Source organism: Myxocyprinus asiaticus, chromosome 45, assembly GCF_019703515.2.
Source record: "Myxocyprinus asiaticus isolate MX2 ecotype Aquarium Trade chromosome 45, UBuf_Myxa_2, whole genome shotgun sequence".
In the NCBI taxonomy this organism is placed as follows: Eukaryota; Metazoa; Chordata; class Actinopteri; order Cypriniformes; family Catostomidae; genus Myxocyprinus; species Myxocyprinus asiaticus.
Genome location: NC_059388.1, coordinates 7,194,386 through 7,220,502, shown reverse-complemented (window position 1 = coordinate 7,220,502; position 26,117 = coordinate 7,194,386). Strand labels below are relative to the sequence as shown.

General features: G+C 37.3%; 1 protein-coding gene across 2 annotated transcripts in view; it reads right to left on the bottom strand.

Moving 5' to 3' along the window:
- The window catches only part of LOC127435405 (transcription initiation factor TFIID subunit 3-like), a 91,207-nt gene that overhangs the window by 48,109 nt on the left and 16,981 nt on the right, over positions 1 to 26,117 (bottom strand). The window contains exon 1 of one of the 2 annotated variants that reach the window (XM_051688866.1): positions 6,977 to 7,041. The exons of the other annotated variant lie outside the window; for it this stretch is intronic. The gene's annotated coding sequence lies outside the window, so the exon portion shown is untranslated. Of the gene's footprint in view, positions 1 to 6,976; positions 7,042 to 26,117 lie in introns of those variants that run through there. 2 annotated transcript variants of the gene reach the window in all.

Sequence of the window (26,117 nt, the reverse complement as noted above, 5' to 3'; positions counted from 1 at the left end):
AAACTAGGACTGTCAATCGGTTACAGTTTTAAATCGAATTACATATATGACATGCCGATTAATTAATCGAATTAAATCGCAATTAATCGTATATATAAATTTTTTATGAGAAAGGCCCCCAAATAATGATGATTAAATATTAAGAATGTATAATAATTAAAATAACTGTGTTCGTCAGTCTGTCCTGTTCTCACAGGGTGAATTACATTCTGTCTGCACTAATTTTTAATATATGCATCAGAAGGACGCTTCTGGAGTGTCTCACAGGTTTTCAGAATCAAAAATGCTGTGTTTTTAGGAAGCTGTATCAACTTAATTTTATAACGTAATTTACATATATCATCAAACATTTTTAAATCCAGATGCACAAAAAAAAAAAAAAAAAATGAATAAATAAAAACATGCAGAAGAATCTCGTTTAATGGAATAATATACAGTCACATATGAAGTGCCACAATATGAAGAGGCGCCCTTCTGCCCTGTCATCTCCTTCACACACACAGGCACGCACACGAACACACACACAAACGCAACACACACTACTAATGCTTGATTTTAATGCAGTGTGTCCAATAGTATCCATCTGCAGAGCCACAGACCATTGAGTTGTGTAAAAATGGCTGTGAAACTCTTTCTCCATTGCAGCTCGGAGATTTCAGCTCAGGAGTCGTGAGGGATTATCCCAGCATTAATGGAAGCTTGATGTAAATAACCCGTCAGAACAGGAGCTGCACTGGAGGAGTTCATTTAAGTGTTAACAGCCGTTTATACTCGGAACACACTGCATGAAAATTAAGCACCATCAGTGTGTGTTGAGTTTGTGTGAGTGTGTGTGTGTGTGTGTGTGTGTGTGTGTGTGTGTGTGCACCCATGTGTGTGAAGCAGATGACAGAGCAGAGTGGCACCTCTTGTTCATTCTGTAAAGTGCAGCGCATGTGACTATAATATTTAATGAAATTACAACCTTCTGCTGTTTAATGATCACAATTGGCCATATCCATAAGTTTTTATTTTATTTTCAAATTGGCACTGATTTCATTTCAAAACTGTCACATCTCATAACATTTTGCTAATGGCAACATACTATAATATGGTACCAAAATTAGCAACAAGATGATATTGTGCCCGTTTATATTTTTTTTGGTATTGCGATACTTCGTTAGTACCGGTAAACCGCGCAACCCTAATACATATTAAACTAAATTCTTGATGTTGAAAAAAATAATAATGTATGTACACGTTATGCATCAGCTGCCTTTTAGGGCTGGGCGATATGGCTTCAGAAATTACACTGGCGGCCAAAAGTTTGGAATAATGTTTTTGCTCTTTTTTTTTTTTTTTGCTCTATAGATTTTGCTCTTATGGAAAGAAATTGGTACTTGTATTCACCAAAGTGGCATTCAACTGATAACAATGTATAGTCAGGACATTAATAATGTGAAAAATTACTATTACAATTTGAAATTTTTTTTTAAACTACTTCAAAGAGTTCTCATCAAAAAATCCTCCACGTGCAGCAATGACAGCTTTGCAGATCCTTGGCATTCTAGCTGTCAATTTGTCCAGATACTCAGGTGACATTTCACCCCACACTTCCTGTAGCACTTACCATAGATGTGGCAGTCTTGTCGGGCACTTCACACACACCTTACAGTCTAGCTGATCCCACAAAAGCTCAATGGGGTTAAGATCCATAACACTCTTTTCCACTTATCTGTTGTCCAATGTCTGTTTCTTTGCCCACTCTAACCTTTTCTTTTTGTTTTTCTGTTTAAAAAGTGGCTTTTTCTTTGCAATTCGTCCCATAAGGCCTGCACCCGAGTCTTCTCTTTACTGTCGTATATGAAACTGGTGTTGAGCGGGTAGAATTCAATGAAGCTGTCAGCTGAGGACATGTGAGGCATCTATTTCTCAAACTAGAGACTCTGATGTACTTATCCTTTTGTTTAGTTGTACATCTGGCCTTCCACATCTCTTTCTGTCCTTGTTAGAGCCAGTTGTCCTTTGTCTTTGAAGACTTTAGTGTACAACTTTGTACGAAATCTTCAGTTTTTTGGCAATTTCGAGCATTGTACAGCCTTCATTCCTCAAAACAATGACTGACTGTCGAGTTTCTAGAGAAAGCTGTTTTTTTTTTTTTTCTTTTTTGCCATTTTTGACCTAATATTGACCTTAACACATGCCAGTCTATTGCATACTGTGGCAACTCAAAAACAAACACAAATACAATGTTAAGCTTCATTTAATGAAACAAAGAGCTTTCAACTGTGTTTAATATAATGGCAAGTGGTTTTCTAGTACCAAATTAGCAATTTAGCATGATTACTCAAGGATAAGGTGTTGGAGTGATGGCTGCTGGAAATGGGGCCTGTCTAGATTTAATAAAAAATGACTTTTTTCAAATAGTGATGGTGCTGTTTTTTACATCAGTAATGTCCTGACTATACTTTGTGATCAGTTCAATGCCACTTTGGTGAATTAAAATAACAATTTTCTTCCAAAACAGCAAAATCTGTACATTATTCAAAATTTTTGGCCGCCAGTATATATCTCGATATTTTTCAGCAAATTGACAATATTCTCGATAATTATGTTTTTGCTCTGAAATAGCATAAGCGTTTTGTTTTGTTTTTTCAATCAGAGGAACCATCATTTCATCTAAACCAAGTAGAATTAATATTTCAAAAGTATTAATTCAAAATCTATTTAAAAATGATGAAGGCATGTTTCCCACAATTGTTCACTAAATGAACACAAGGGAGAGTAAAATGTAATCATTGTCATTGATTTGCACATTTATACTTGTATTTAACAAACAATCATACATGGAAGTTTAATAATAATATTATTTGCCTTCATATATTTTTAATAAAACATTTTTCTTTGTGAATGAACAAGGTGTGCAAAAACTACTCTGGAAGCAATCCGGAAACCGGATGAATTTTGCATAGTACTAAATTATTACTGTGGAACCCAGTCAAGTTTATTATTATAATATAATACTTTTTAAAGATAAATTCATATATTTCTGTCCTATTTACTTCACCCTAAACTGGGTTTTTTATTTTGACACTGCAAGTGCAGTCGTGTTTATTTCCCCTTCACCAGGACCTTTTATTATGAAACGTAAAGTGCAACGTTTGTTTGACAGTTATGTGTTTCGGATCTTATGAATCGCTGTCAAACTCTCTTTTACTGTTCCGCATTTGTAGATTTGTATAATAACTTTATAGCAGTTTGGAATTGCGCAAATTCTTGAACCAGCAGTATTTCACAATGCTGGTGAACTGCGCTAAAAACACAAGCCAATGTGCCCCACCGCCCCCACGCGTGCACACAGATCACCGCGTCACCGGTTCATTCTGAAACACACACAGACCATGTTTATCTGTCTTTAATCACAGCCATTGGCAGTTAAATAATCACATATGATCATATCTCCATTTTGATGTTATTTTGATTAATTATACTGCCCTGAAGGATCGTGAAATTAGTCTACTGATTCACTCTATGAAACTTAATGGCCAAATAAAAGGCTCATTAATATCATCGCGATATTCACGATATTGTTGAATTTTATATCGTTAGCAAAATCATCGCGATTATATCGTGGGTATTCGATGTATCGCCCAGCCCTACTGCCTTTACAATAAAAAAGTACAAAATTTCGCATCAAGTATTGTCTCGTAAATTTCGTACTTCGATTTTTGGAAGGACTTCACATAATTTAAGATGCTCGATTTTTCCCACTGCCACTGCAGATCAATAAGAAGTGGCTTCCAAGTAGTTTCAAGGAAAATGAACGGGCCATTTAGGGAAAAATGTTGATGTTTCTGATTCTAGATGAGTTTGCATTGACAGAGCACTGTCCTCAAGTCTACCTGAGTTAACCACCTCTAAGTCTATGAACTCTTCACCCTCTGGTGAACTACATAGGAAAAGAGAGCATTAAAAAGTAAAGGAAAAGAGATATATGGGGGGGGCAGCTGCATGAGGGTTGTGGGACCAAAGTCTCGAACATTCTTCTGTTTCCTAAATGGCCAGCGCAACACAACAATACGCCTCATTTAGATTTAATGGATGCATAGAGTGCATGTGCAATCCAATTTGTGTGTGGCATAGATATTTGTATTCATTAATAATGGGTGAAATACCATACGAAGTTCATGTATGCGCACATGTTTTGTGCAGGTATGTTGTGTGACAGTGTAGTGTGGGTGTATGTGAGTGTGTGTGTACTAAAGGGAACCCAAACAGCTCGGCGCCAGCAGTCTGCCCTTCCCGTAACGGCTGAACGGCGGCAGAAGACCGAGATAGAGAGAGAGTGAGCGAGCAAGAGAGAGAGAGATCGACATCTCTTTGTGATAGGCCAGGATTCTTCTTGCCTGTACGGAAAAAAAAAAAAAAGGAAAGAGAGAAATTCGACAGAATGGCACCAGGACAAATTCCACATGGTGCCAGCATGTATCAGTGTCGACATACACAGGTGACTTTCAGACACACCAAATCACACAGCGACAAACGAACATACACCTTTCTGTCCCCATTCTGGTGAATTTCCTTGTATGAAACCCGAAGCCTCATTTAAGTAACTGACATGCTAATATGGGAGTTCAATTTCTATAGGCCTATTTTCTATAACACCCGTGCAATTTTCAGAAATGTACTTTTTCTTTTTATTAAGGGGCAATATCTGACCCCTGAAAAACACAGTGTTGTTCATTTATGTCAAAAACTTTTGAAATACAACTGAATGAATTTAAAAACATTTTAATTTTGAACAATTATGGCTTTTATGTTTAAAATCAAAAATCACTTCATGTTAAAGAACAATCTCGTACAGACAGCAAACAGGTCATTACAGTTTCTACAAAAGCATTAAACCTATTACTAGATAAAACAGAATAATATAAAACATATCAAATGTTAGATAACTAATAAGACAGTATGGGGCAATTTTTTGCAGCCTCATTTTAAATATCATGGGCATTTTTGTCACTTTCCAAGGCTTTTTTGCCCCGATGCCTGCTTTAATTCTGACCGTGGTTCCAGGCAAGGTAAGAAAAAATCTAAATCTTGTTTTTTTATTAACTTCATTTTAAAGACAAACTTTAACCACACAAAATAAAAACAATAACACTAAAAGAAGAAAAGCAGGAGGATCTCTTATTTATGCGAACACAGCGGGAAACATATTCAAATTTCTTGCTCTCATCTCAGCGTATTAAGATTACTTTAATTTTTCTAATTTGTTTTTATTTTCTGATATCGTAGAAACTGCTGGGTCAACACACTAAAAGGCAGGCGGTAAAATAAAGCTGCTCATTCTCAATATGGGAGGAATATAATCCCAAACTAGCCTGCTACTTGAGACACACGCAATTCAATCTAAAAACCCCAATATATTGAAAGTACGTTTAAGATGAGGGGCTGAACTTGAAAAGACTGGGTGCTTACTCCTACAAAAATACGTTTGTGCTGCCGTCGGCACAATTGTGAAGCCCAAATATTTTACCACACAAGGAACTCGCTCTGTTCCAGTTCACTTCAAGTGTCAATTCAGCCTTCTGAACTTTTTCTCTTTGGTGGAGAACAGTGACACGGTAGTCCAAATATGCTCGAATGGGCCAAAAACATACAAAAATAAACTCTGGGACCACGACAAGCTTTGAAATGTCTTCACATCATATTGAAAATGAGGTCAACTAGTGCTCGACTCATATGGGTTTTTGTAATGGCTAATACTGATATCGAAGACAGGAGGGTGGTCAATGGGCAATATAATGCCGATATACACTCATTGAGCACTTTGGTTCTGTCAGCTCGAACCAGTCTGGCCATTCTCCGTTGACCTCTCTCATCAACAAGGCTTTTCCGTCCGCAGAACTGTCGCTCACTGGATGCGTTTTTTTTTTTTGCCAGCATTCTGAGTAATCTCTAGAAACTGTTGTGCGTGAAAATCCCAGGAGATCAGCAGTTACAGAAATACCCAAACCACCCCGTCTGGCACCAACAATCATGCCAAGGTCGAAATCACTGAGATAATTTTTTTTCACTATTCTGATACTTGTTTAATTAAATGAAGCTCCTGACCCGTGTCTGCATGATTTTATGCACTGCTGCCACACAATTGGTTGATTACATAATTGCATTAATGAGTAGGTGTACAGGTATTCCTAATAAAGTGCTAAGTGAGTGTATAGTATACACACAATTTAATGAGACCATTCACACAAGAACGTGTTTTTGCGTTAAAAAATTGTTCGACGCAGTGCAATAGAATGGGACAAAATGCAAGTGTCTCGAGATGCGTTTTTAAATGTTGAACACCTTTTAACTTGACACGCTGTGTAAAAACGCAGCACTCATGAGAACAATGAGAAAACGGTGTGTCGCAATGGTAAAAGACTTCCATCTAGCCAATGTTTATATAGAACAACAATATAAAAAATAAGTGCATGTGGAGTCAGAAATAGTTATCCAATGTTGATACTCTCAAAATGGACAAATACTGCCGATTAATTGGTCTGGCCAATATATTACTTATGGCAGGGTATTGATTAGCGGCCAGCCGATTAGTGGTCAACCAGTATATCGCAGCAGCCAATAAATCGGCCTATATTTCGGGGGTTTTTTTCTTTCTTTTTTTTTTTAAAATCGGCAACGGACGATAAAATTTCCCGTTTGGCCGATTAGTTTAGCAAGCTGTGACGGCACTGAGAATCACTCATTTGCATGTGAAGGAGCCGTCTGAGGCATGTACATGACTAATCACAGTTTTTGTTGTTGTTTCGTGTTACAACAATAATAGACCGGTGTGCAACACAGCTTCCGCTTTTATTCTCCCTCTGTCTCCTTTACAATTCCCTATAACTTTAAACCATCTTTTCTAATGACAAAAAGGTAAATAGTACTAAAACTTATAAACCATCTACAAATATGCAGGTTGTGCCTTTCAAAGACATAATTCACAAACCTTACAAAACTTGCGCAAATCCAGTGATTTCTTCCTTTGAAGTGCATATTCCTGTGAAGCGCTCTCAGATCTTCCTCTGAAACACACATTATATCAGCCTGGATCAAAACTGTGTCCCTGTGATGAATTCAGACGAATTTTGCATTACGATCAGTCCGTGACAAAAGAAGGTGGTGATCCGGGCCATGTAAACTGGAAATGGTCAGTTGCTGTCGCTGAATCCGCACGAGAGAGCAACTTTAAAGTCAAAGTGCTTCAAGTGTGCTATATGTAGGCCAAATGGCTGTAATTAATGTCATATTTAGGGCTTAATGACTAATCAAAATAAAATCGAAATCGTGAAATACTTATTGCAATTATTAATCCAAAAGGGCTATGATTTAATAGCATGCACATCACTCGCTACGCTTACTGTATGTGTGCAGATCTGTTCTATGTAGTGTATTACACATCCTCCAAGCATGCATGAAGCTCATTGTTTTAAAAGCTGATCTGTGCTTAAAAACACAAACATTTCTTTAATGGACGTGCTCGAGTTCGGTGTGCCGACATTCGCTTAGCGCGTTATAAATACAGAGCTCTAGATTCACTAATGGCCGCTCAATGTTACTATCCAAATAAAAAAAAAAAAAATAACACTGGGTTTTTGTGGATAGAACAATGAATGAGAGCATTTCACTGCATTAAAAGACCATTGTCAACTCAGCTACAACCTCAAACACAAAAATACTTCCTTCTGTTTCCAGAAATAGGCTTAAGGGTTTAACAGGACTGCATAGAAATCACATGCAGGTTACTGTGTAAAAATATTATTATTATCATCATTGTATTTGGTCTTTTCGTGAGAAAATGCTATAGCTAATGCCCACATACCGTCTGTGGTGACTGGGTTAATATATGCACTGTTGTTATTTCCTTCTTCCTTTTAAGTAACAATTTCTTCATGTATATGGGATGACTAAACAGAAACCATGAGAAGCTGCTATCTATATCTAAAACACAAAATGTTATAGTTAAAAGTTTTGTGTGAAATTGAGCAAATATTAAAAAAAAAAAAAAAAAAAAAGCTAAATAAACATTAATTGTATGTACTTTTGTAACTTTTGTGTGGTTTATGTCATTTAATTTGTGTGATATCATATTTATATCGCCATTATATCGGCCATCAAAAAACCCATATCCATCAATACTGATACTGATTTCCCCATTTGTTTCTGATTCACAAGCTCTTGATTCGATTCACATTTCAATTGGATTCCAATTAATTTGGTTAAATTAGTTATAATGTCCTTTTAGCTTACATATAAAATAAATTATCTCTCAGCTAATGCTGTTAATTATACAGTGGACCTTAAAAGTTGGTACATTATGAAAATATAACATTTATTTTATATGTAGTTTTTCATAATTTTGGTTCCATTTTATTATTATTTTTTAAATAATCGTAATGTCCTGAAATTGCATTTATTATACTGCAAATATATTTTGCTACATTTGTATTGTTTACTTGCATAATTTGTACTATTTACAAGTATTTACATTGATATGTAATACAGGCGCTACAAACGGTACCGTCTCTTTAAGAATAGCTGTAGTTCAGCGAGAGGTTGGACACACATTACACGGAACTAGACCTGTCGCGGTTATTAAATAATCATTTGATCATAGTTATTTGATCTATCCGCAGTTATTGTGCACTTTAAATTCCACAGAGAGACAGAGATTTTAAGTATTTTGAAATATTTTGATATTAAAATATTATTGTTAATGCCATTCATAAGTTTTAAAAAGGAAATCATGTAAAGGTTAAATATCAATACATTTCTTCTTAAGGTTCATGAAGCACACATACACCAACTATGACAAAAGATCATTTTTATGACAACTAACTGACATAATCGCGAAAGCTCTAAAACAGACAGTCAACCGTCATACTTGCAATTATTTGTTTGATAATTAATCGTCAACCAAATCTCATAATCATGAAAGCCCTATACAGAATGATTAAACTTTTAATCTCAGCATCTCAGGATCTCAGTGCTAAACTTATTCGACACCATACTACTAATTCACTGGTGAGTGAAATCTGAAAATTTACCAGCCAGTGGCTAATCACAAACATTTTTAGTAATTTACATGCATTATAGAGGGTTCTGCATAAAGATCGATTTTAGGATTTTACAAATCAACATTGGATTGTTCAAATGAAGATCACAATTAATTGGAAAATCTCAATTTTTTTACCCAGCCCTAATATTAAATACCAGTTTTAACCCATTTTTAGTGTTTTTGCTTATTTTATTGTTAGGTACAGCAGAGACAAGACAGGAAATGATGGACTTGCTCGCATTGTCCACATGAGCACCACTGTTGATTGTGTTGGAACATGTGTGCTAACTGCTATGACACAACTGTAACGATTTCTTACTGAGAAAAGTACGAGAGAAAATACAAAAACAAGCAAAAACGGCTTCGCTGTGCACAGTGCTCATACACCAGGGCTGTCTGTAAAACTCATTTTCATATTTCTAAGCAACAGAACAGACGTGGGGAACTACTCCAAGTCAAACAGGAGAGCAGGCTGTTTAGACAGCATTAATTCCCTTGACGAGCTTCCAAACCGGCCCACTTAAGGTTATTAAGGTCTATAAATACTGTGTTACCCTCATTAAGATACATAATTGCTTAATTTACATTTTGCTTCCTCCCCAAGAAAATCGGAAGCCATTACACGACTCCCAAAAAACACCCATCACCATGATTAAACCGTCTCCGGCGCTGGCCAATCAGCTGCTGAGCTCAGCATTACCACAGGAAACTCCCGAGGAGAAGGATGGGAACTCGAAGAAGGATGGCATGCTGGTGAGGGTGTATTGAGAGCATGTGTGTGTGCATTTATAAGAAAGGAGAATGAGAAATAGCCTGAAAAGTTTGTTTACATTAAATGACATTTATTTGAGAGTAAAGTGCATATGTACAGTGAGTAAAGTGCGTACAGAACATGAATATGATCTGGCTTCTTTGGGTGGGTTTTGGTTGGTTTACTTAGCTATACATTGGGGATGAATTTGTTCCCAATAGTTAGCAAGATCTGACAAAATCTCCCTTTGGGGATCCTCCTTATTAAGAAAAATGATTCAAAAAACCTATTAATTCTAAAACTGCCCAAAATGGTCAGAAGGCCTATATCAAATGTGAGATTACAGATTAAATAAAATGAAAACAGGGAAATTCACTGGGGCATACTTTGCGCCCACATTTTAAAGATCTGGGGCATTGCCCTCAGTCCTGGTGTGTTTTGGCTGGGATGGGCTGAGGGAAAGTCGGAAGAATACTTTGACCTACCTTTAAACATAAATAGAACTTGGGTCAAAACCAGGCCATGATCACAGCCCAAATTCTACATACACACTTTCTACATGACATTCAGAACATACTATAACATACAGAGAAAAATCCATAAACAATCACACATGTGTGTGCATGGGTCTCTCCCACTCTCACGCATGCGGAGGGATTTGAGCTCCTTGGCCCATGCAGGAAATCCCTAAAATTATGTTATTAGATAAACGTAGCAACACAGGTCAGAGAGGGGCCAGACTATGTCTGGGAACTTCATGTCTGTGTTTGTGTGCATATGCAAGTGTTTTCCTTGGAGAGAAACATCACAGTTACATCATCTAGTTGAGCGATTTGTCAATCGATTAATTGTTGTTGCCCTTTTGATTCTAAATTTTTACTCTCAAACACAAGTAACACAGATGTGTGTGTGTTTCCACAGTTGGTGTATTTGTGTGTATGTCAGTGGTAAAACAGAATTAAGGGCTTGGTTATGTGGAGCCAACAGCAGATAAAAAGCCTAAGATGATGAAATATAAAGCAACACATGGCCTAGACGACCTCACTCTGATCAGTGATAACACTCCAGATCCTACAAAGCTTCTGAGAGAGTGTGAGAGTGAACATAGGAAAGGAAGGGAAAGGAAGGAAGAAAGGAAGGAAGCTAAAGACAAAAATAAAGACCATACAAAGAACAACTTGAACTGACAAGAAAGAAAAAAAGAAATAAATAAAAGGACATATGAACAAATGAAAGGAGAACAAAAGGACAAAACAAAAGTCAGGCTGAAAGTACGAAAGAATGAAAAAAATAAAAAGACAAATGAAAGATAGTACGAAAGGACGAAAGAAAGAACACAAGTACGAACAAAAGACAGGGTGAAAGACAGGAAACAACAAACAAAAGGATATAAAGGATGAATCAAAGAAAAAACAAAGAGACGAAAGAAAGAAAAAAGAAAAAGAAAGAACAAACAGACGAACGAAAGAATGAAATAAAGCTAAAGACTGAAATATATAATGCAAGGACAAACAAAAGACAGGATGAAAGGAAGAAAGAAGGGGAAAAAAAGAAAGGACTCAAGAAAAACAAAAGAAAGTTTGAAAGGACAAAAGACAGGATGAAAGAAACAAAGACAGAAAGAAAGAGAGAAAGAAAGAACGCTAAAGACCGAAAGAAAGAACAAAAGGATGAATGAAATAATTAAATAAAGCTAAATACTGAAATATATAATGCAAGGACAAACAAAAGACAGGAAGAAAGAAAAAAGAAAGGACGCAAGAACAATCGAAAGAATATATGAAAGTACGAAACAAGACAGGATGAAAGTATGAAAGAAAGAAAAAAAGAAAAGGAAGCTAAAGACCAAAAGAAAGAATGAACAAAAGACAGGACGAAAGAAAAAAACGAAAGGACAAATGAAAGACAGAATGAAAGGATGAAAGAAAGTACAAAACAAAGAACAAACAAAGAAAAATAAACAAAGAAAGAAAGCTAAAGACCAAAAAAAAGAATGAACAAAAGACAGGACGAAAGCAAGAAAAAATGAAAGAAAGAAAGAACAAAAGGACGAACGAAAGAAAGCTAAAGACTACAAAGATTAAAAGATAGAACGCAAGGACAAACAAAAGACAGGATGAAAGGAAGAAAGAAAGAAAGAAAAAAGAAAGAAGGACGCAAGGACAAACAAAAGGATGAAAGGATGAAAAGAGGACGAAAGTATGAAAGAAAAAAGAGAGAAAGAAGGAAAGTACAAAAGAAATGATGAAAGAAAAAGCTGAAGACTGGAAGAAAGAACGCAAGTACAAACAAAAGACAGGGTGAAAGACAGGAAAAAGAAAGAAAGAACAAACGAAAGGACAAAAAGGATGAATCAAAGAAAGTACAAAAGAACGAACGAACGAACGAAAGGACTAATTAAAGAAAAGACAAAGGAATGGAAGAAAAAAGAAAGTATCGATGAAAGAAAAAGAAAAAAGAAAGAAACCAACTGTGTACATGCCTAACTTAGAGGCATATGATTTACTTCGATGCTTAACTTCAGCACTGGCTGACAACAATTTGCATTTATCCAGCAGCACAATTAAATCCTTAGCATGATGCCTGACATTTAATAACACTACTCTGTGATGAATAAAGCCCCACTTCTGTCCTCTATGCAGGATTTATCAGCACCGCTTGACTAGAATTCACAAACGGCTACAACAAGGGGTATGTTTCACCTAGGGTAGAGCAGCGCAAGTGGATGCGAACACGTTTATCGGATTCTCTTGCGTTTCAATTGCAGTCGATCACGTTGTGTCTGGAATGCGATGAGCTATGGGCAGCAGAGAAACCCAGTCAGCGATAGTTGATAATGCCATGTGGGCATATTGCTGTCTGTTATCCACCCTGCCACAACATCTCCCTAACATTTGTTACAAGCCAAGTAAGTAACGGAGCTATTTAACAATGCTAGATACAGTGGATTAGATTTCACTGAATTCATTGATGAATGAAGTTTGACTATTTATATCTTGCAGCGGTCGATGCAAGTGCGAGGGAACGGCTCCATTTAGGCCGTAAAAATAAAGTGGCACAAATCGTTTACTAATGCTGCAGTTATTTTACTTGAATCACTGTGTACCCCACCAGATCCTTATTTTAAAGACTAGTCCATCACGTGTTCACTCCTGAAGTCATTCAATTAATCCTGGATTCTTCTCTTTCTGCCGGTCTCTCTTCCTTGCCCGACTCTGACTCCCTCTATCAGTGCATTAATCTAAGCTGTGTTTCCTTGCCTCTGCTGGTGCCATGAGGGCAAATGCTCAAGATGGAAAAACCCTGTTTGTATTCCGCAGGCGAGCTGTCGGCCCCTCCGTCTTTTCCTCCTCTCCATCTTTCCAGCCAATCTTTCGCTATCCATCCTCCGCTGTCTCCACTCTCTTTATCCGTCTGTCTCTGGTTCTAGCGTTTTTTAAATTGTTGCTTTCTGCTGGAATATACATTGGCTTCCATAAAAAAAAAGAAAAATGTCCAAAAATATTTTGGAAGTTCTTGAATATTTTGCTTCTTTCTGCTGTGTACACTCTATCCTCTTCAACCATTTTTCTCTCGTTCTTGGATTCCTAAACAGGTGTTTTCTGTACTACGTAATTCGCATTAGCTTTAAAATTTGGAAAATATTTCGGAAGTTCGGAAATATTAATCCTCTCCACCATCTACACTCTACTCTCTCCATCTGTCTGTCTCTCTGTTTCTTCTGCTTTAAATTGTTTCTTTCTGAATGAATGTTATTCACATTGGCTTCCATAAACTATTCTGAAAATATTTTGGAAGTACAGGAATATTCTCTTCTCTCTGCTGTCTACACTGTACTCTCTCCACAAATCTGTCTCTCTGTTGTGGTTGTTTTTGTTTTTTTGCTTTCTGCACAAATGTAATTCACAGTAACTTTCAATTTAAAAGAAAATAAAGTTCTGAAATTATTTCGGAAGTTCGGGAATATTTCGTTTTTCTCCTCTGTCTGCACTGTACTCCATATCTGTTTGTCTCTCCCGTTCTTGCTTTTTCAGTTGTTGATTTCTGTATGGATCTAATTCATAGAATTCAACTAGAATTCTTAAAACATTTTGGAAGTTCAGGAATATTAGTCTTATTATCTCAGGTAAGCTAACGTACGTAGCCTAGTCAGACTTCTGTACTTCAGAGTTCAATAGTAGCAAATTAATTAGATTCAAATCTAAATTTACTCTTCACCCTTTCTTACTACACATTCCTGGTCTTACTGTGGACAATTAATCAGTGCACATTATTCCAAGGAAATAAATGCTTGTCTTTGTAATCTACATTAAAATGTAATAACATTCTCTGCCTCTGAAGTGACTTTCTATTTTTAATGAATGCAGCCTTTCAAAAATCTTGTCAATAGTCAACACAGTAATTTAATGCTGGTTGTGCCATGTAGAACAGTTAACGTTAATGTGCCATGAGGGCAATTCTACATTACAAGCACACCATACCATCATATTTCATTAAAGACCAGATGCCAAACTAGCTGCACACAACGAAGATGTGTTTTTCAAAATAAAAGATAAAAAAAAAAAAAAAAGCAAAAAACAAGCTATACATACATACCTGGATTTACATTCAAAGCAGTTTATTTCGCATACATAAAGGCCTCCACCTGATGTAATGCATAAATACTGCATTTCACTCTCTATGCAGATAACACGTGAAGGGGCATGCAAAGCGCCATCACTGTAGCGGCACAAAACCGATAGCCGTTATCTAGCTACCGTTCTTTCCTGCGGTAGACAAGTGTGCCTCCTGATTCACTCCACAGCCCCGACACACCTCACCAGAAACTCCTTTATTCTGCCCTCTGACAGATCACTTATATCACTTAAACCTAGCCCAGTAATTATCTTTTGCTACAGTCTGCCAATATTCTGAATGACAGTCCTATATTGGCGCGGTCAAATTCAATACTTCGTTGAGTGCAAATTAAAAAAAATTCTATGTTAAGGTCGACCTCCACCAAAACATTTGTTGCTCAATGAAGTCTGTACCTGAGGTACTGAACATTTGTTTTGAAGGTTTATGATTAGCATTTGAAGCTACAATGTTATATAAGAACAGAAAACACGATGTTAAATAAAGTAATTTACAGCACAGAAGCGCATTTCGGAAGCTACTGGGCTATTTTGAAGAAAGCTCAGCAAAAACAGCCCCTATGTGAAGTAAACATGTCCACCGGGAGACGAAAACAGGCCAACACACATCAGGGAATCCAACAATAACAGGCTGGTGGGTCACCTTCACAAAAACATGGGAAAAATGTCCATCAGCAGGTTTTGTAGGTCACTCATCACGCAAACAGCCTTTAGGGTTTGTAGCGGAGAAGACCGCCTGTCAATCTAGAGGACATTTTACTCTGAGTCACAGAGTGAGTACAAGATTGTTTCGTTTTCACTCAGTTTGAGATGGTGTAAATTCAAGTTTTTAATGTTGAACTGAACTTTACAACTGGAAGATATTATATATTTGAGATCACTAAGACCAGTGCAGTTCATCAATAATTAATTAGGCCTATTTCAAATTGGTGTCTTACCTTCTGAGTAGGTAAAGTATCTAGCATTGACACCTACAATTTTGAGGAACCAACCTTTAAAAGTATGTGTGTGTTTGTGCACGTATACTCAAAATTCACAAACGAATTGGGAACAAATACCGGCAAAATCTCGTTATAAAATTTCGATATATCATTATTGATCTGCACGTTATTTTATCTATATACTTTTGAGGCATCAATATATTAACGTTAGCCACATTTAAATTAGTAACCTAATTTGCATGCTTTCCAATTCACTCGGTTGGGCTTATGTTGTATGTCTGGAGTAATAGCATTGGGAGACCACAAGAGGGTGATATAACATTAACTGAAGCAGGTCACAAGGCACAGGTATCACAACATCACAACACAGGACAGGTATTTTAGAGCTCCTTGCACAGGACGCATACACACAAAAGTTACATAAACGTTTTTCTACTTCTTCAAGAATGAAAGTGACGTTGATGAGTTTGCAGGTTAGTGTATGAAACTAGTTTAACTGTGCAAACTGAATGATTAGAAATTGTTATGCAATTTCTCTGTATGTTTCTTTGAAGAGGTTTCATTCAAGCTGTCAAACCACAAAACGACACACTTGTAACTGAAAATACATTGTGTAGGCTATATGAAAGACACATATACACAATATATCATCCAGTGATGGTTAATAATCATTGTCTTTTGATAATGATTTGGGTCAATTTTAATGGAAAACTAAGCAAGATACGCTCCGTTACAGTGCAGATTTTTAAGCAGCCCCGAGAGATGACGAGGCCGTGCTGTGCATTTTACTTCATAGAATTGTTTTAGAATTTTAGAATGCGCCATATTGTCTGCCACACACGTCCGGTGTGTGACCCTCTTTAATTTACCCTAAAAAAGGCATTGATCCCAAGCCTATCTTAATGCATTCCTATCAAACATGATAGTATATTCATATATTAATGTAAATGATAACGTTATTAAAAAGTGGTCACTATGCAAAAATGAGAATATATCAAATGTAAATGTTTTCTCTGCTTGAGTAAATGTAGCTCTTAACTTGTAGCGTGTGCATTGATTTTCCTCCCTCCTTTAGAATTCTAGTCTCATCCACCTCTTGTTTCCTATGGTGGCATTAAGATACTGCCTCTCTGCTAGGACAATAAACACACACTAATTCCCTGGCACCACTAAATGCTTCAGCAGCACTGTGTGTGTGTATGATAGAGAGCCCAATTACTGAACACACACATGTCCCTGTACACACTTTTACAATGTTACTTTCTATTTAGTACTAAACTGTAAAAGTTTTTAACACGTTTAAATCTAATATTTTCAGATTAAAGGTGAATAAGGTTTATAATTGTGCATGTCTAATTAATACTACTAAAGGAAGATTAATAGATTATAGTTGATGGTAGACTGATGACCATCTATTTCATTCACATTTATTCTCCCTTTAAAACCAGAAACACACATTACAAATGCAAACTTTAAAATTCTAAATGGCCTAGTTTTTATTAAGTAACATTAATAAGGGTGCAAAGACGTACTCTAATAATGATTCGTTAACGATTCTTTACTTAATTATGCAATGCATTGACAAATCTGAAATTTGGTCACTATTTGGTTTGATCATTTTGTACCAATTATAACTAGCCTATATTCATAAACATGATTACAATATGATAAAACACAAACATGAATGGAATTTACATCATAGTTGTATACTGACAAAAACAATACAACAGGTTTTACATTTACATCTGTGTAGGAAACATAATGGGGATCTGGATTTGGTGGATTTTTACAACTAAAAGCAAGTCAAGAACTGCTTTTAGCATAAGAATTGAACACATACTACATTGTGAATTATTTTTAATATGGTAATTATAATCTAATATTAATTGCATTTACATTCCTAAACATGAATCATATGTTTAATACAATTTAGTTTATGGTGAAGTAGCAAGTGTTTCTGAATCCAAAAAGAAGTACATTTGCTCTGTTGCTTGCGCACACACTCCAGTAACTGGCTATTTCAGCTTGGGTTAACAGTGACCCACCCTGGTGCCCTGGGACCAGGGGCAGAGGTTCTGTTGAGCCCGCAAGCCTGTCACCCTCTCTGGGGAAGGATTTACATTCCTACCCCTCCCATCCACCGGACGAACCAAGCTCAATACTGTCTCACAACATCAGTTAAAAGAGCTCTTACACACAAACACTTCCAACTCACCAGACCCAAAGGCAACAGAAGCTAATATCTATGCAACTCTAAATGATCGTCTAACAGCTATAAGTGAAAAAGCCACTGCAAGTATTTATATCAAGACAATGGCATTTGGTCAAATAAATGCTATTAAAAGAAGCCAGGCCTATTGGTTAGAAACATTGTAGATTTTTTGTGTTTCGGGTTTGTAAGAGAAAGTCAAAATGAGGTTGAGAAAGAGAGAAAACGGGCGTAACTGTACAATGCATCACTTGAAAGCAGCTACTTTTAGGTATCACCCCAGATAACTGGGTGTACAAGTGGGTGAGAATTTCGTAGGCGGTGATTGAATGTACGAACAGCATTATCCCTGCCAGAGTCAAAGCTCGGAAGAGCCGTCTTTCATATCATAATGCCAGAAAGAGAGACACTGGCCTGGAAAATGCTAATCATCATATGACACCTACGCTAACCATAAGGACAACAGACCAGGTCAATACCCGCTACACCGTGTTATACACACACACACACACATCTACAGAACATTTCTATATAAACAAACATGCTGGAAAAAAATATTGCAGAGTAAACACGTGGAATATGTTTGTGTATGTGTGGGAGATGGAGGGACAGCAAAGGAGAGGGATGGAAACAGAAAAGACACAGGGAAAGGGGAAAAGAGGATGGCTGGTGCAACAGTGCCATCTAAAGGATGAAGAGGTACTGCAAGATGTTTGGGGGAGGACGTCTACCCTTAAAAAAAGTACTTGATAAACTGGCATTAAGGAAACCTACATAAGAACATTAACTAATGGCAGAAATAAGCTAAGTACAAATTCAAATATCTTACCTTGATACAAAAATGTATTTTTTGATTCTGAATCAAAGACTGAAAACGCATGTGCACTTCAAATGATTAATGCATTTATTCTTAATACTTATTCTCCAGTGAAGCCAGCAGTGCACAAAACAAATCTACACAAATTCAAAATCGTCTGGTTTTTTTATTAAGTAACATTACTAGGCATGTAAATATTTGCACGGACAAGAATTCCTATATGATACTTTTATAAATGGTGCAAAGCACCATTAAATCTAAAACTTGGACACGATTCGGTTCAACTCCATTATTTTGGTTCAATTTATAATTACATTTAAGATATTAAAGAAATAAGTCAAAATTCATATATCTAGACTTGATTTAACAATTGTTGTATTTATTTTGATTAAAAAATGAGAAGACAACATATGTGCATTTCAAGTAACAAACCTATGCTACTTCTGTACAATGGACTGAATAAAAAGTGAGAAAATAATAATAACTGTAGAGGTATGGAAGCCAAAACAGTGTCTGTGAGTCAACATCTTATATGCTTCTACTGTGAAAAGACATGAAAAAACTTAAGCTGATTCATGGAAGGCCAGGGAATTGGAGTAAGTTTAAGAGAAAACAATATTAGTTTTCTAATATTAGATTTGCCCAATATTAGAAGCGGATATTAGGTCTTATTTTATTTTTTAATTATATATTGCCAGGTTTCGAAATGTGATACGCATTTCACATAAAGGCAAAACAGTGTCAAGAGCCTATATTTTTGGCTAATCTGATACACCTGTAAAGAGTCGGACTTTGAGCCATGAGAAATAATGTCTTATGACAAAATGAAACTTTATAGACATAAAATAAGCTGGACTTCTCTCATACCTGTATCAGAAGACTTGGGATACTACGACGGGGATCGAGTTTGGAACGAAGGGCACAAAACCATCACGGAGAAGAGAATGAAAGGAGAGTAATAGAAGAAGAATGGGACGTGCTGGGAGCGGGAGCGCATGACAAAAGAATCAAACAATTCTTTGAGAGACATAAAAATGGAGTAAAATTAAGTGGATTAAGTGTTTTATGAAGATCTCACTAAGGCGGTCACACAAAAAAAAAAAAGCTTTCAAGTCACCTAATTATAGGAGAAACTTTATAAAGGGAGAGAAAGTGAGAATTTAGACTGGGAATAAAAGATAGGACAGGATATTCGTCACACACACACACACACACACACACACGTTTTGTGTTAGCACACCTGGGCAGAGGAGGGCAGCTCGCTCTCCAGGACTGATCCTGGGTCAGGTGACCTCTCCACTGAGCAGAATAGTCGGCTCCTGTCTGTCTCCGAATCACACACACTCAACACACAATCCAGCTCGCTGGCGGTACCTGGCCCAGTGCAGCAGGGAGTCATCCCAGACCTGTCAATCACAATATGCCAACGAGCAAACACCAGCCTCTCTGTCTCTTTCTCTCACACAAAAACACACACTCATCCATGCCGTCGGCAGATAGCGGGAGGTAAACGATTGTGACAGGGGTTGCATCCATCTATCATAAAGCCACGACAGAGTAACATAAGACCAGAGGCTCCTTCTATAAACACACACACTTCTACACAGAGATCACTCCCCAGCATTTAACAATAGAAACCCTTTAGTTAAAAAATGTATATTCTGTCATCATTTACTCACCATCATATAATTCCAAAACCAAAATTCTTCTCATTCATGATGTTTTGATCAGCTTGATCTCGTGAAAATGGCATGACAGTGGCGACATTTTTGTAAAATATTACATGGTTTCTTGCACGTTTTGGGGCAGTTCTGAGGTGAAATAACCACTGCGTGGTGCTAAAAGCTAGTTATGTTTTCCCGCAAACAGATGAGGTTTTTAAGGTTAACGCTCGATCGAGTTTTAAAGGTGCAATATGTAACAATTTTCATGTAATATTCGCCCTTTTTTTTTTTTTTTTTTTTGCCAATGTGTGAACGGCTTGTAATGCAACTTAAAAAATGAGCCCTTTTCGGACTTCCTAGGTTGCCTATTAAAGCCTGTAGACTGATTTTCATGCGAAGAGAGTAGGTCACTTTTGCCGGGAAAATCCAAAGGATGTGACGCTTCTGCTGTTCAACAGCGACAACAAACTGCAACACTAGGTAACGTTATCTTAGAGATGGAATCCAGCAAATGTCGGGCTCCCAGCACAACACTGACTCCTACACAAACTCAGAGTAAGCAAAAAAATAAAAAAATCTGCTGAGTCCCACCTGGCTATGCGGGAACATGATCGTGGTCGAGCGAAAACTAGAGTGAACATCGGCAGGGCATTTGATTCCTGGAGGGACCTTCGTTCGATTTTGGGGATCAAAACTGACCCTGAATTGGCATTCTTCTTATTGGAGAGGTAAGCTTACATAAATGCAAAGCATGGGAAATATAGTGCCATAAGGACTGATCTGTGTAATTTTAACTAACTTGATCTTGCCTACTAATGCTGACGAATTGCAAGCTACCTTGCTTCGTAACTTTCAAATAATTTCAACGATCTTCTCTTTACACTAAAAGTCAGGTATACAGGATAAATTTAAGCAAATACGCTGATTTCTTTGATTGTAGTACAACATATGACATACAACATAACAGTGCAGTGCAACAGTAAACTGTCTGGTATAGTTCAGTAGTATGTAGCTGTATGTGTGAATCAGTATCCTATGTTAGCTGATAAGCAGTTTTAGTTTAGTCTCAAAGTTTGTAGTAAATCAATCATAACTGTGTAATTTTAATCATGCTACCTCATCTGTCAGTATGATGCCGGTTCAGCCTCTTTGTATGTTACGTTATTGTTTTGGTCAATGCTCGCTCGCTCGCGTCCCTATGGAGTGTGTGCACGTGCACGAGCACGAGCAACAGGTAGCTGGCTGCAGTTCAGTTAATGGCCACAGGTGTCATTAATAACAAGGGTTTCTGAATCTTACATACTGCACCTTTAAATCGACAAAACCTACCTCCCTACCCTAAACCTAAACCCAACCGATATTGTCATAAAAAGCAAATGCAAGATGAAAAATGCAATTTCTGAAGCGCCAACGTCGTTTTAAGGTGCTTCTATGACACTTTTGGCTCATGTGTCGACCTTTAAGACACGTACCACAGTCCTTTGCATCGCAAGTTCAACTCTCTATCAGTCACATTGTGAATGTAGTTGGTGACGTAATGCAAACGTTCAAATGCTTTATAGTAAAAGTGTCATAAGATAGCAAAAAGTAATTAATTATGAACTGATAATCTGCTGTTTTACTAGTGATTTGTGTAAAAGCAAATAATAGTCTTTGTTGTATCGCCTCTAGTGTTCATTCACCAGGAAATTGCCGCGATATGTATAGGCCATATAAAAACAATTTTGCAAAAATGTAGGTTAAGTGATTCTATGAGACCAGGTTGGTTTTGAAGAATGTTTATACTACTCTTTTCCATGCAATAACATGCTCACTATATTCCAAGTATTTTCTGAAGCCATGTGATAGCTTCGTTTGCCATCAATGATGCCAAATGCCACTGGTCCTTATACAAAGGTTTCATAGTCTTCAAAAGACTTGGAATACAGTCCACAAGCCGTAAAGACTACTTTTATGGGTTTGTTTTTTTGGTCACCAGCCATGATCACCATCCACTTTAATTGAAAGAAAAAGTGCACCACAAACATTCTTGAAAACATCTCCATTGGTGTTTTACAGAAGAAAGTCATATGGGTTTGGATCAACGAGTGAGTAAACAATGATAGAATTAAATTTTTTTGGTGAATTATTCCTTTAAGCAAGGCTTACATACACTGATGAGCCAAAACATTATGACCACCATTATGACTAATATGCTGTTTGTCCTCTGTGTGCCGCCAAATGGCGCCGACCCGCCGAGGCATGGATTCTACAAGACCTTTGAAGCTGTACTGTGGTATCTGGCACCAAGACATTAGCTGAAGATCCTTCAAGTCCTGCAAGTTGTGAGGTGGAGCCACCGTGGATCGGATTTGTTGGCCCAGCACATCCCACAGATGCTTAATCAGATTGATATCTGGGGAATTTGGAGGCCAGGGCAACACCTTGAACTCTTCATCATGTTCCTCAATCCATTCCCGAACAATGTGTGGCAGCACTATCCTGCTGAAAGAGGCCACTGCCATCAGGGAATACCATTGCAATGAAGGGGTGTACCTGGTCTGCAATGATGTTTAGGTTGGTGGCACGTATCAAATTGACGTCCACATGAATGGCCGGTCCCAGGGTTTCCCAGCAGAACACTGCCCAGAGCATCACACTCCCTCCATCGCCTTGTCATCTTCCCTCAGTGCATCCTGGAGCCATCACTTCCCCAGGTAAACGGAGCACACGTACAAAGCAGTCCACTTTATGTAAAAGAAAACAGGACACATCAGACCAGGCAACCTTCTTCCTCTGCTCCAAAGTCAAGTTTCGATGCTCGTGTGCCCATTGTAGGCGCATGTGGTGGTGGACAGGGGTCATCATGGGCACTCTGACGGTCTGCGGCTATGCAGCCCCACATGCAGCAGGGTTGAGAAAATGTCAAGAGTACATGTCTGCAGATTCTAGGCAAAGGGTGACTACTTTGAAGATGCTAAAATATAACACAGTTTTGATTTATTTTGGATTTTGTTTAGTCACAACATAATTCCCATAGTTCCATTTATGTTATTCCATAGTTTTGATGACTTTACTATTATTTTAAAATGTGAAAAAAAATTATAATAAAGAATGAGTAAGTGTTTCAAAACTTTTGACCGGTAGTGTATATAGTGTTAAAATATTGTCTCGTCTCGTTCTCGTGAACCCAGTATCGTGAATCGTCTCATCTTGTGAGCTAAGTGTATCGTCACACCCCTAGTGGAGAAGGATAAAAGGGCAATCCAGACCGCCGGACTAGAGAGAGAGAGACACACGCAGCAGTCCAGTGTGTGTATTCATTGGTGTGCTGAAAAGCAATCCTTTGCGTGTTAGAAAAAGTGTTTAAAATAAAGATTTATGTGGACCGTATACCTGGCCCCCACTTCCTCCTTCAATATTAAGCAAGAGACATTGTCACACCATCATTAAAATTTTCTGTGACTTGTGCCACATTAGACCCTCTGTCAGTTCGAACCAGACGGGACAGCCTTTGTTGCCCTCACACATCAATGAGCCTTGGGCGCTCAACACCCTGTCACCGGTTTGTGGTTTGTCCCTCCTCGGACCACAGTCAGTAGATACTCACCACTGCTGACCGGCAGCACCCCACAAGCCTTGCAGTTTCAGATATGCTCTTAACCAGTAATCTAGCTATAACAACTTGGCCCTTGTCAAAGTCGCTCAGGTCTTTACACCTGGCCATTTCTCCTGCATTCAACACGTTGACTACGAGAACTGATTGTTTGCCTACCATCTAATCTACCCAGACCTTGACATGTGGCCTTGTTAGGTGATGGTCAACGTTATTCGCTTCACCTGTGAATAATATCATAATGTTTTGGCTCATCTGTATATATTTAAAAAAGCTGAGTTTGTCAAATATGGAAATTCTCTAGGGCTTCTACCCTGGTCCTACAACACGTCGCCTGTCAGATTTATTTGATAGCGTTTTAATTTGCTCTTTGATTTGATCTAGATGCGCAAAGTGGCCCATTTAGGTAATGTATTTTAACTGGCCCAATAAATGGAAGGTAAAAAAGACAAATGATCCAACGGCACCAAATCTCTGTTAAAGAGTGAGAGGGGTGGATGAGAGACAATGAGAGAGAGAGGGGAAAAGAGAGGGAGAGAATAAATCTGCACTCTTCCATCGATCCCCATGCTTTCTGCTCTCATCTTATCTTCAGGTCTGAGGAAGCCAGGCAAGTTTAAACGATTCTGACCTTGTCCGACATAAATAGTCAGAAAACTACAAAGAGCAGATAGCCCTCTCTCTCTCATTCACTCCACATGAGCAAAGAGGAACGAGGAAGGGAAATACATTGAGATAAGAGGGGAGAGATAATACAGAAGTTACTACATCAGCGAGAGTGTTACGGACAGACAGAAACACAGCACACCGAAGCCTCTTTCCACTGACAGGGTACCGGAGCCTAATCAGGAAAGATTCAAAAGAGTACACTTCTATTTTGCATTATTCTAATTTAATACAATATATATAATATATTAGATATTTATTTTATTAAATAATATATTTTCAATATAGGTCTTTTGACAGTTCTTTTCTGCTCCCCATGGCTCAGTATCTAGCCTGCTCAGTGCATCCACGTGAGAGCTAACAAACTCATTGACTATTTATACACAAACACTAATTGCAATTTAAAAAGCCACAGGTGTAGGAAATTAACCTTTAATTGCCATTTAAACCTGTGTGTGTCACCTTGTGTGTCTGTAACAAGGCCAAATATTCAAGGGTATGTAAACTTTTGATCAGGGCCATTTGGGTGATTTCTGTTATCATTATGATTTAAAAAGGAGCCAAACAACTATGTAATAATAAATGGCTTTTTTGCATGATCAGTCATATTTTCAAAATCAATGGCAAAATTTCACAATTTCTGCCAGGGTATACAAACTTTTGAGCACAACTGTATACACTGTATATATATTAGGCTGTGAATCAATTACATTTGAACTAACTAATCATACAGTTTTCTGTGATTAATCACAATTAAAGAACTTGCAAGAAATTGGTTAGGCATCACTTATTATAATTATTTCAATATGTACATGATAAAATGTTAGTTTTTTGGGGGATAGAGTTAATTACACACATTTTTACAGGTATAAATATTTTATACAAGTATATATACACACACCGATCAGCCACAACATTAAAACCACCTAAAACCACACACACACACACATATATATAGTATATACTGTATACATTCTGTACACGTAATATTCTAAAGAAAATCTGGTCCTTTATTTAAAAAAGTTAACACAACATTACAAATTTTCTTTTGTAAGAGCTCAAAACTGTGCAGAATCTTAAATATTTCTTCTTCATTTTACATCACAAAGTTTCTTTATTTTATTTAAAAAAATAAAAAATAAAAAAACATTTTGTTAATCTCTAGGTTTAAATTTTGAACCATTTGAACCAGGTTTCAGACTTTCTGGCATCACTGTATGTTGTGTTGCATAGCAGGTCAATTCACTTTATTTTCCCCATATGTACATGGGGAATAAAATTAAAATAACAAAAAAATATAATCACATGGTTTTACTAACAAATATCCTATGTGTGAATTTTTTATGAATTGTATTTTTTATATTTCTGATCGTTACTGAATGAAATTTCTTTGGATGTTAAAATATGTTTTCAAAATTTGTACGATTCGTAGATAAAGACTGTAATGCAGCATGTTTATTTGTTAGCAGGCACCAGCACCATTAGGGGTAAAACTGACCTGAGAGAAAGAGACAGAGAGAAAGCAAGACAGTAATGACTATTATACTTAGACAAAATTATTTTTATCAGGTCGGATTCTCCTAGCTACAGAGAGTGCCCTCACCAATCAGAGAGGGCCCTGGGCCCTATTCTCTCTGAAGAAAATGTTGCGGCATAAGAAAAGGAGAAAAGACAGAGGCCTTTAATATTCATTCTTTTCTCTTTTTAGTGTAACGGCTGTACCTGACATCGACGGAAACTGTGCACATCTCTTCA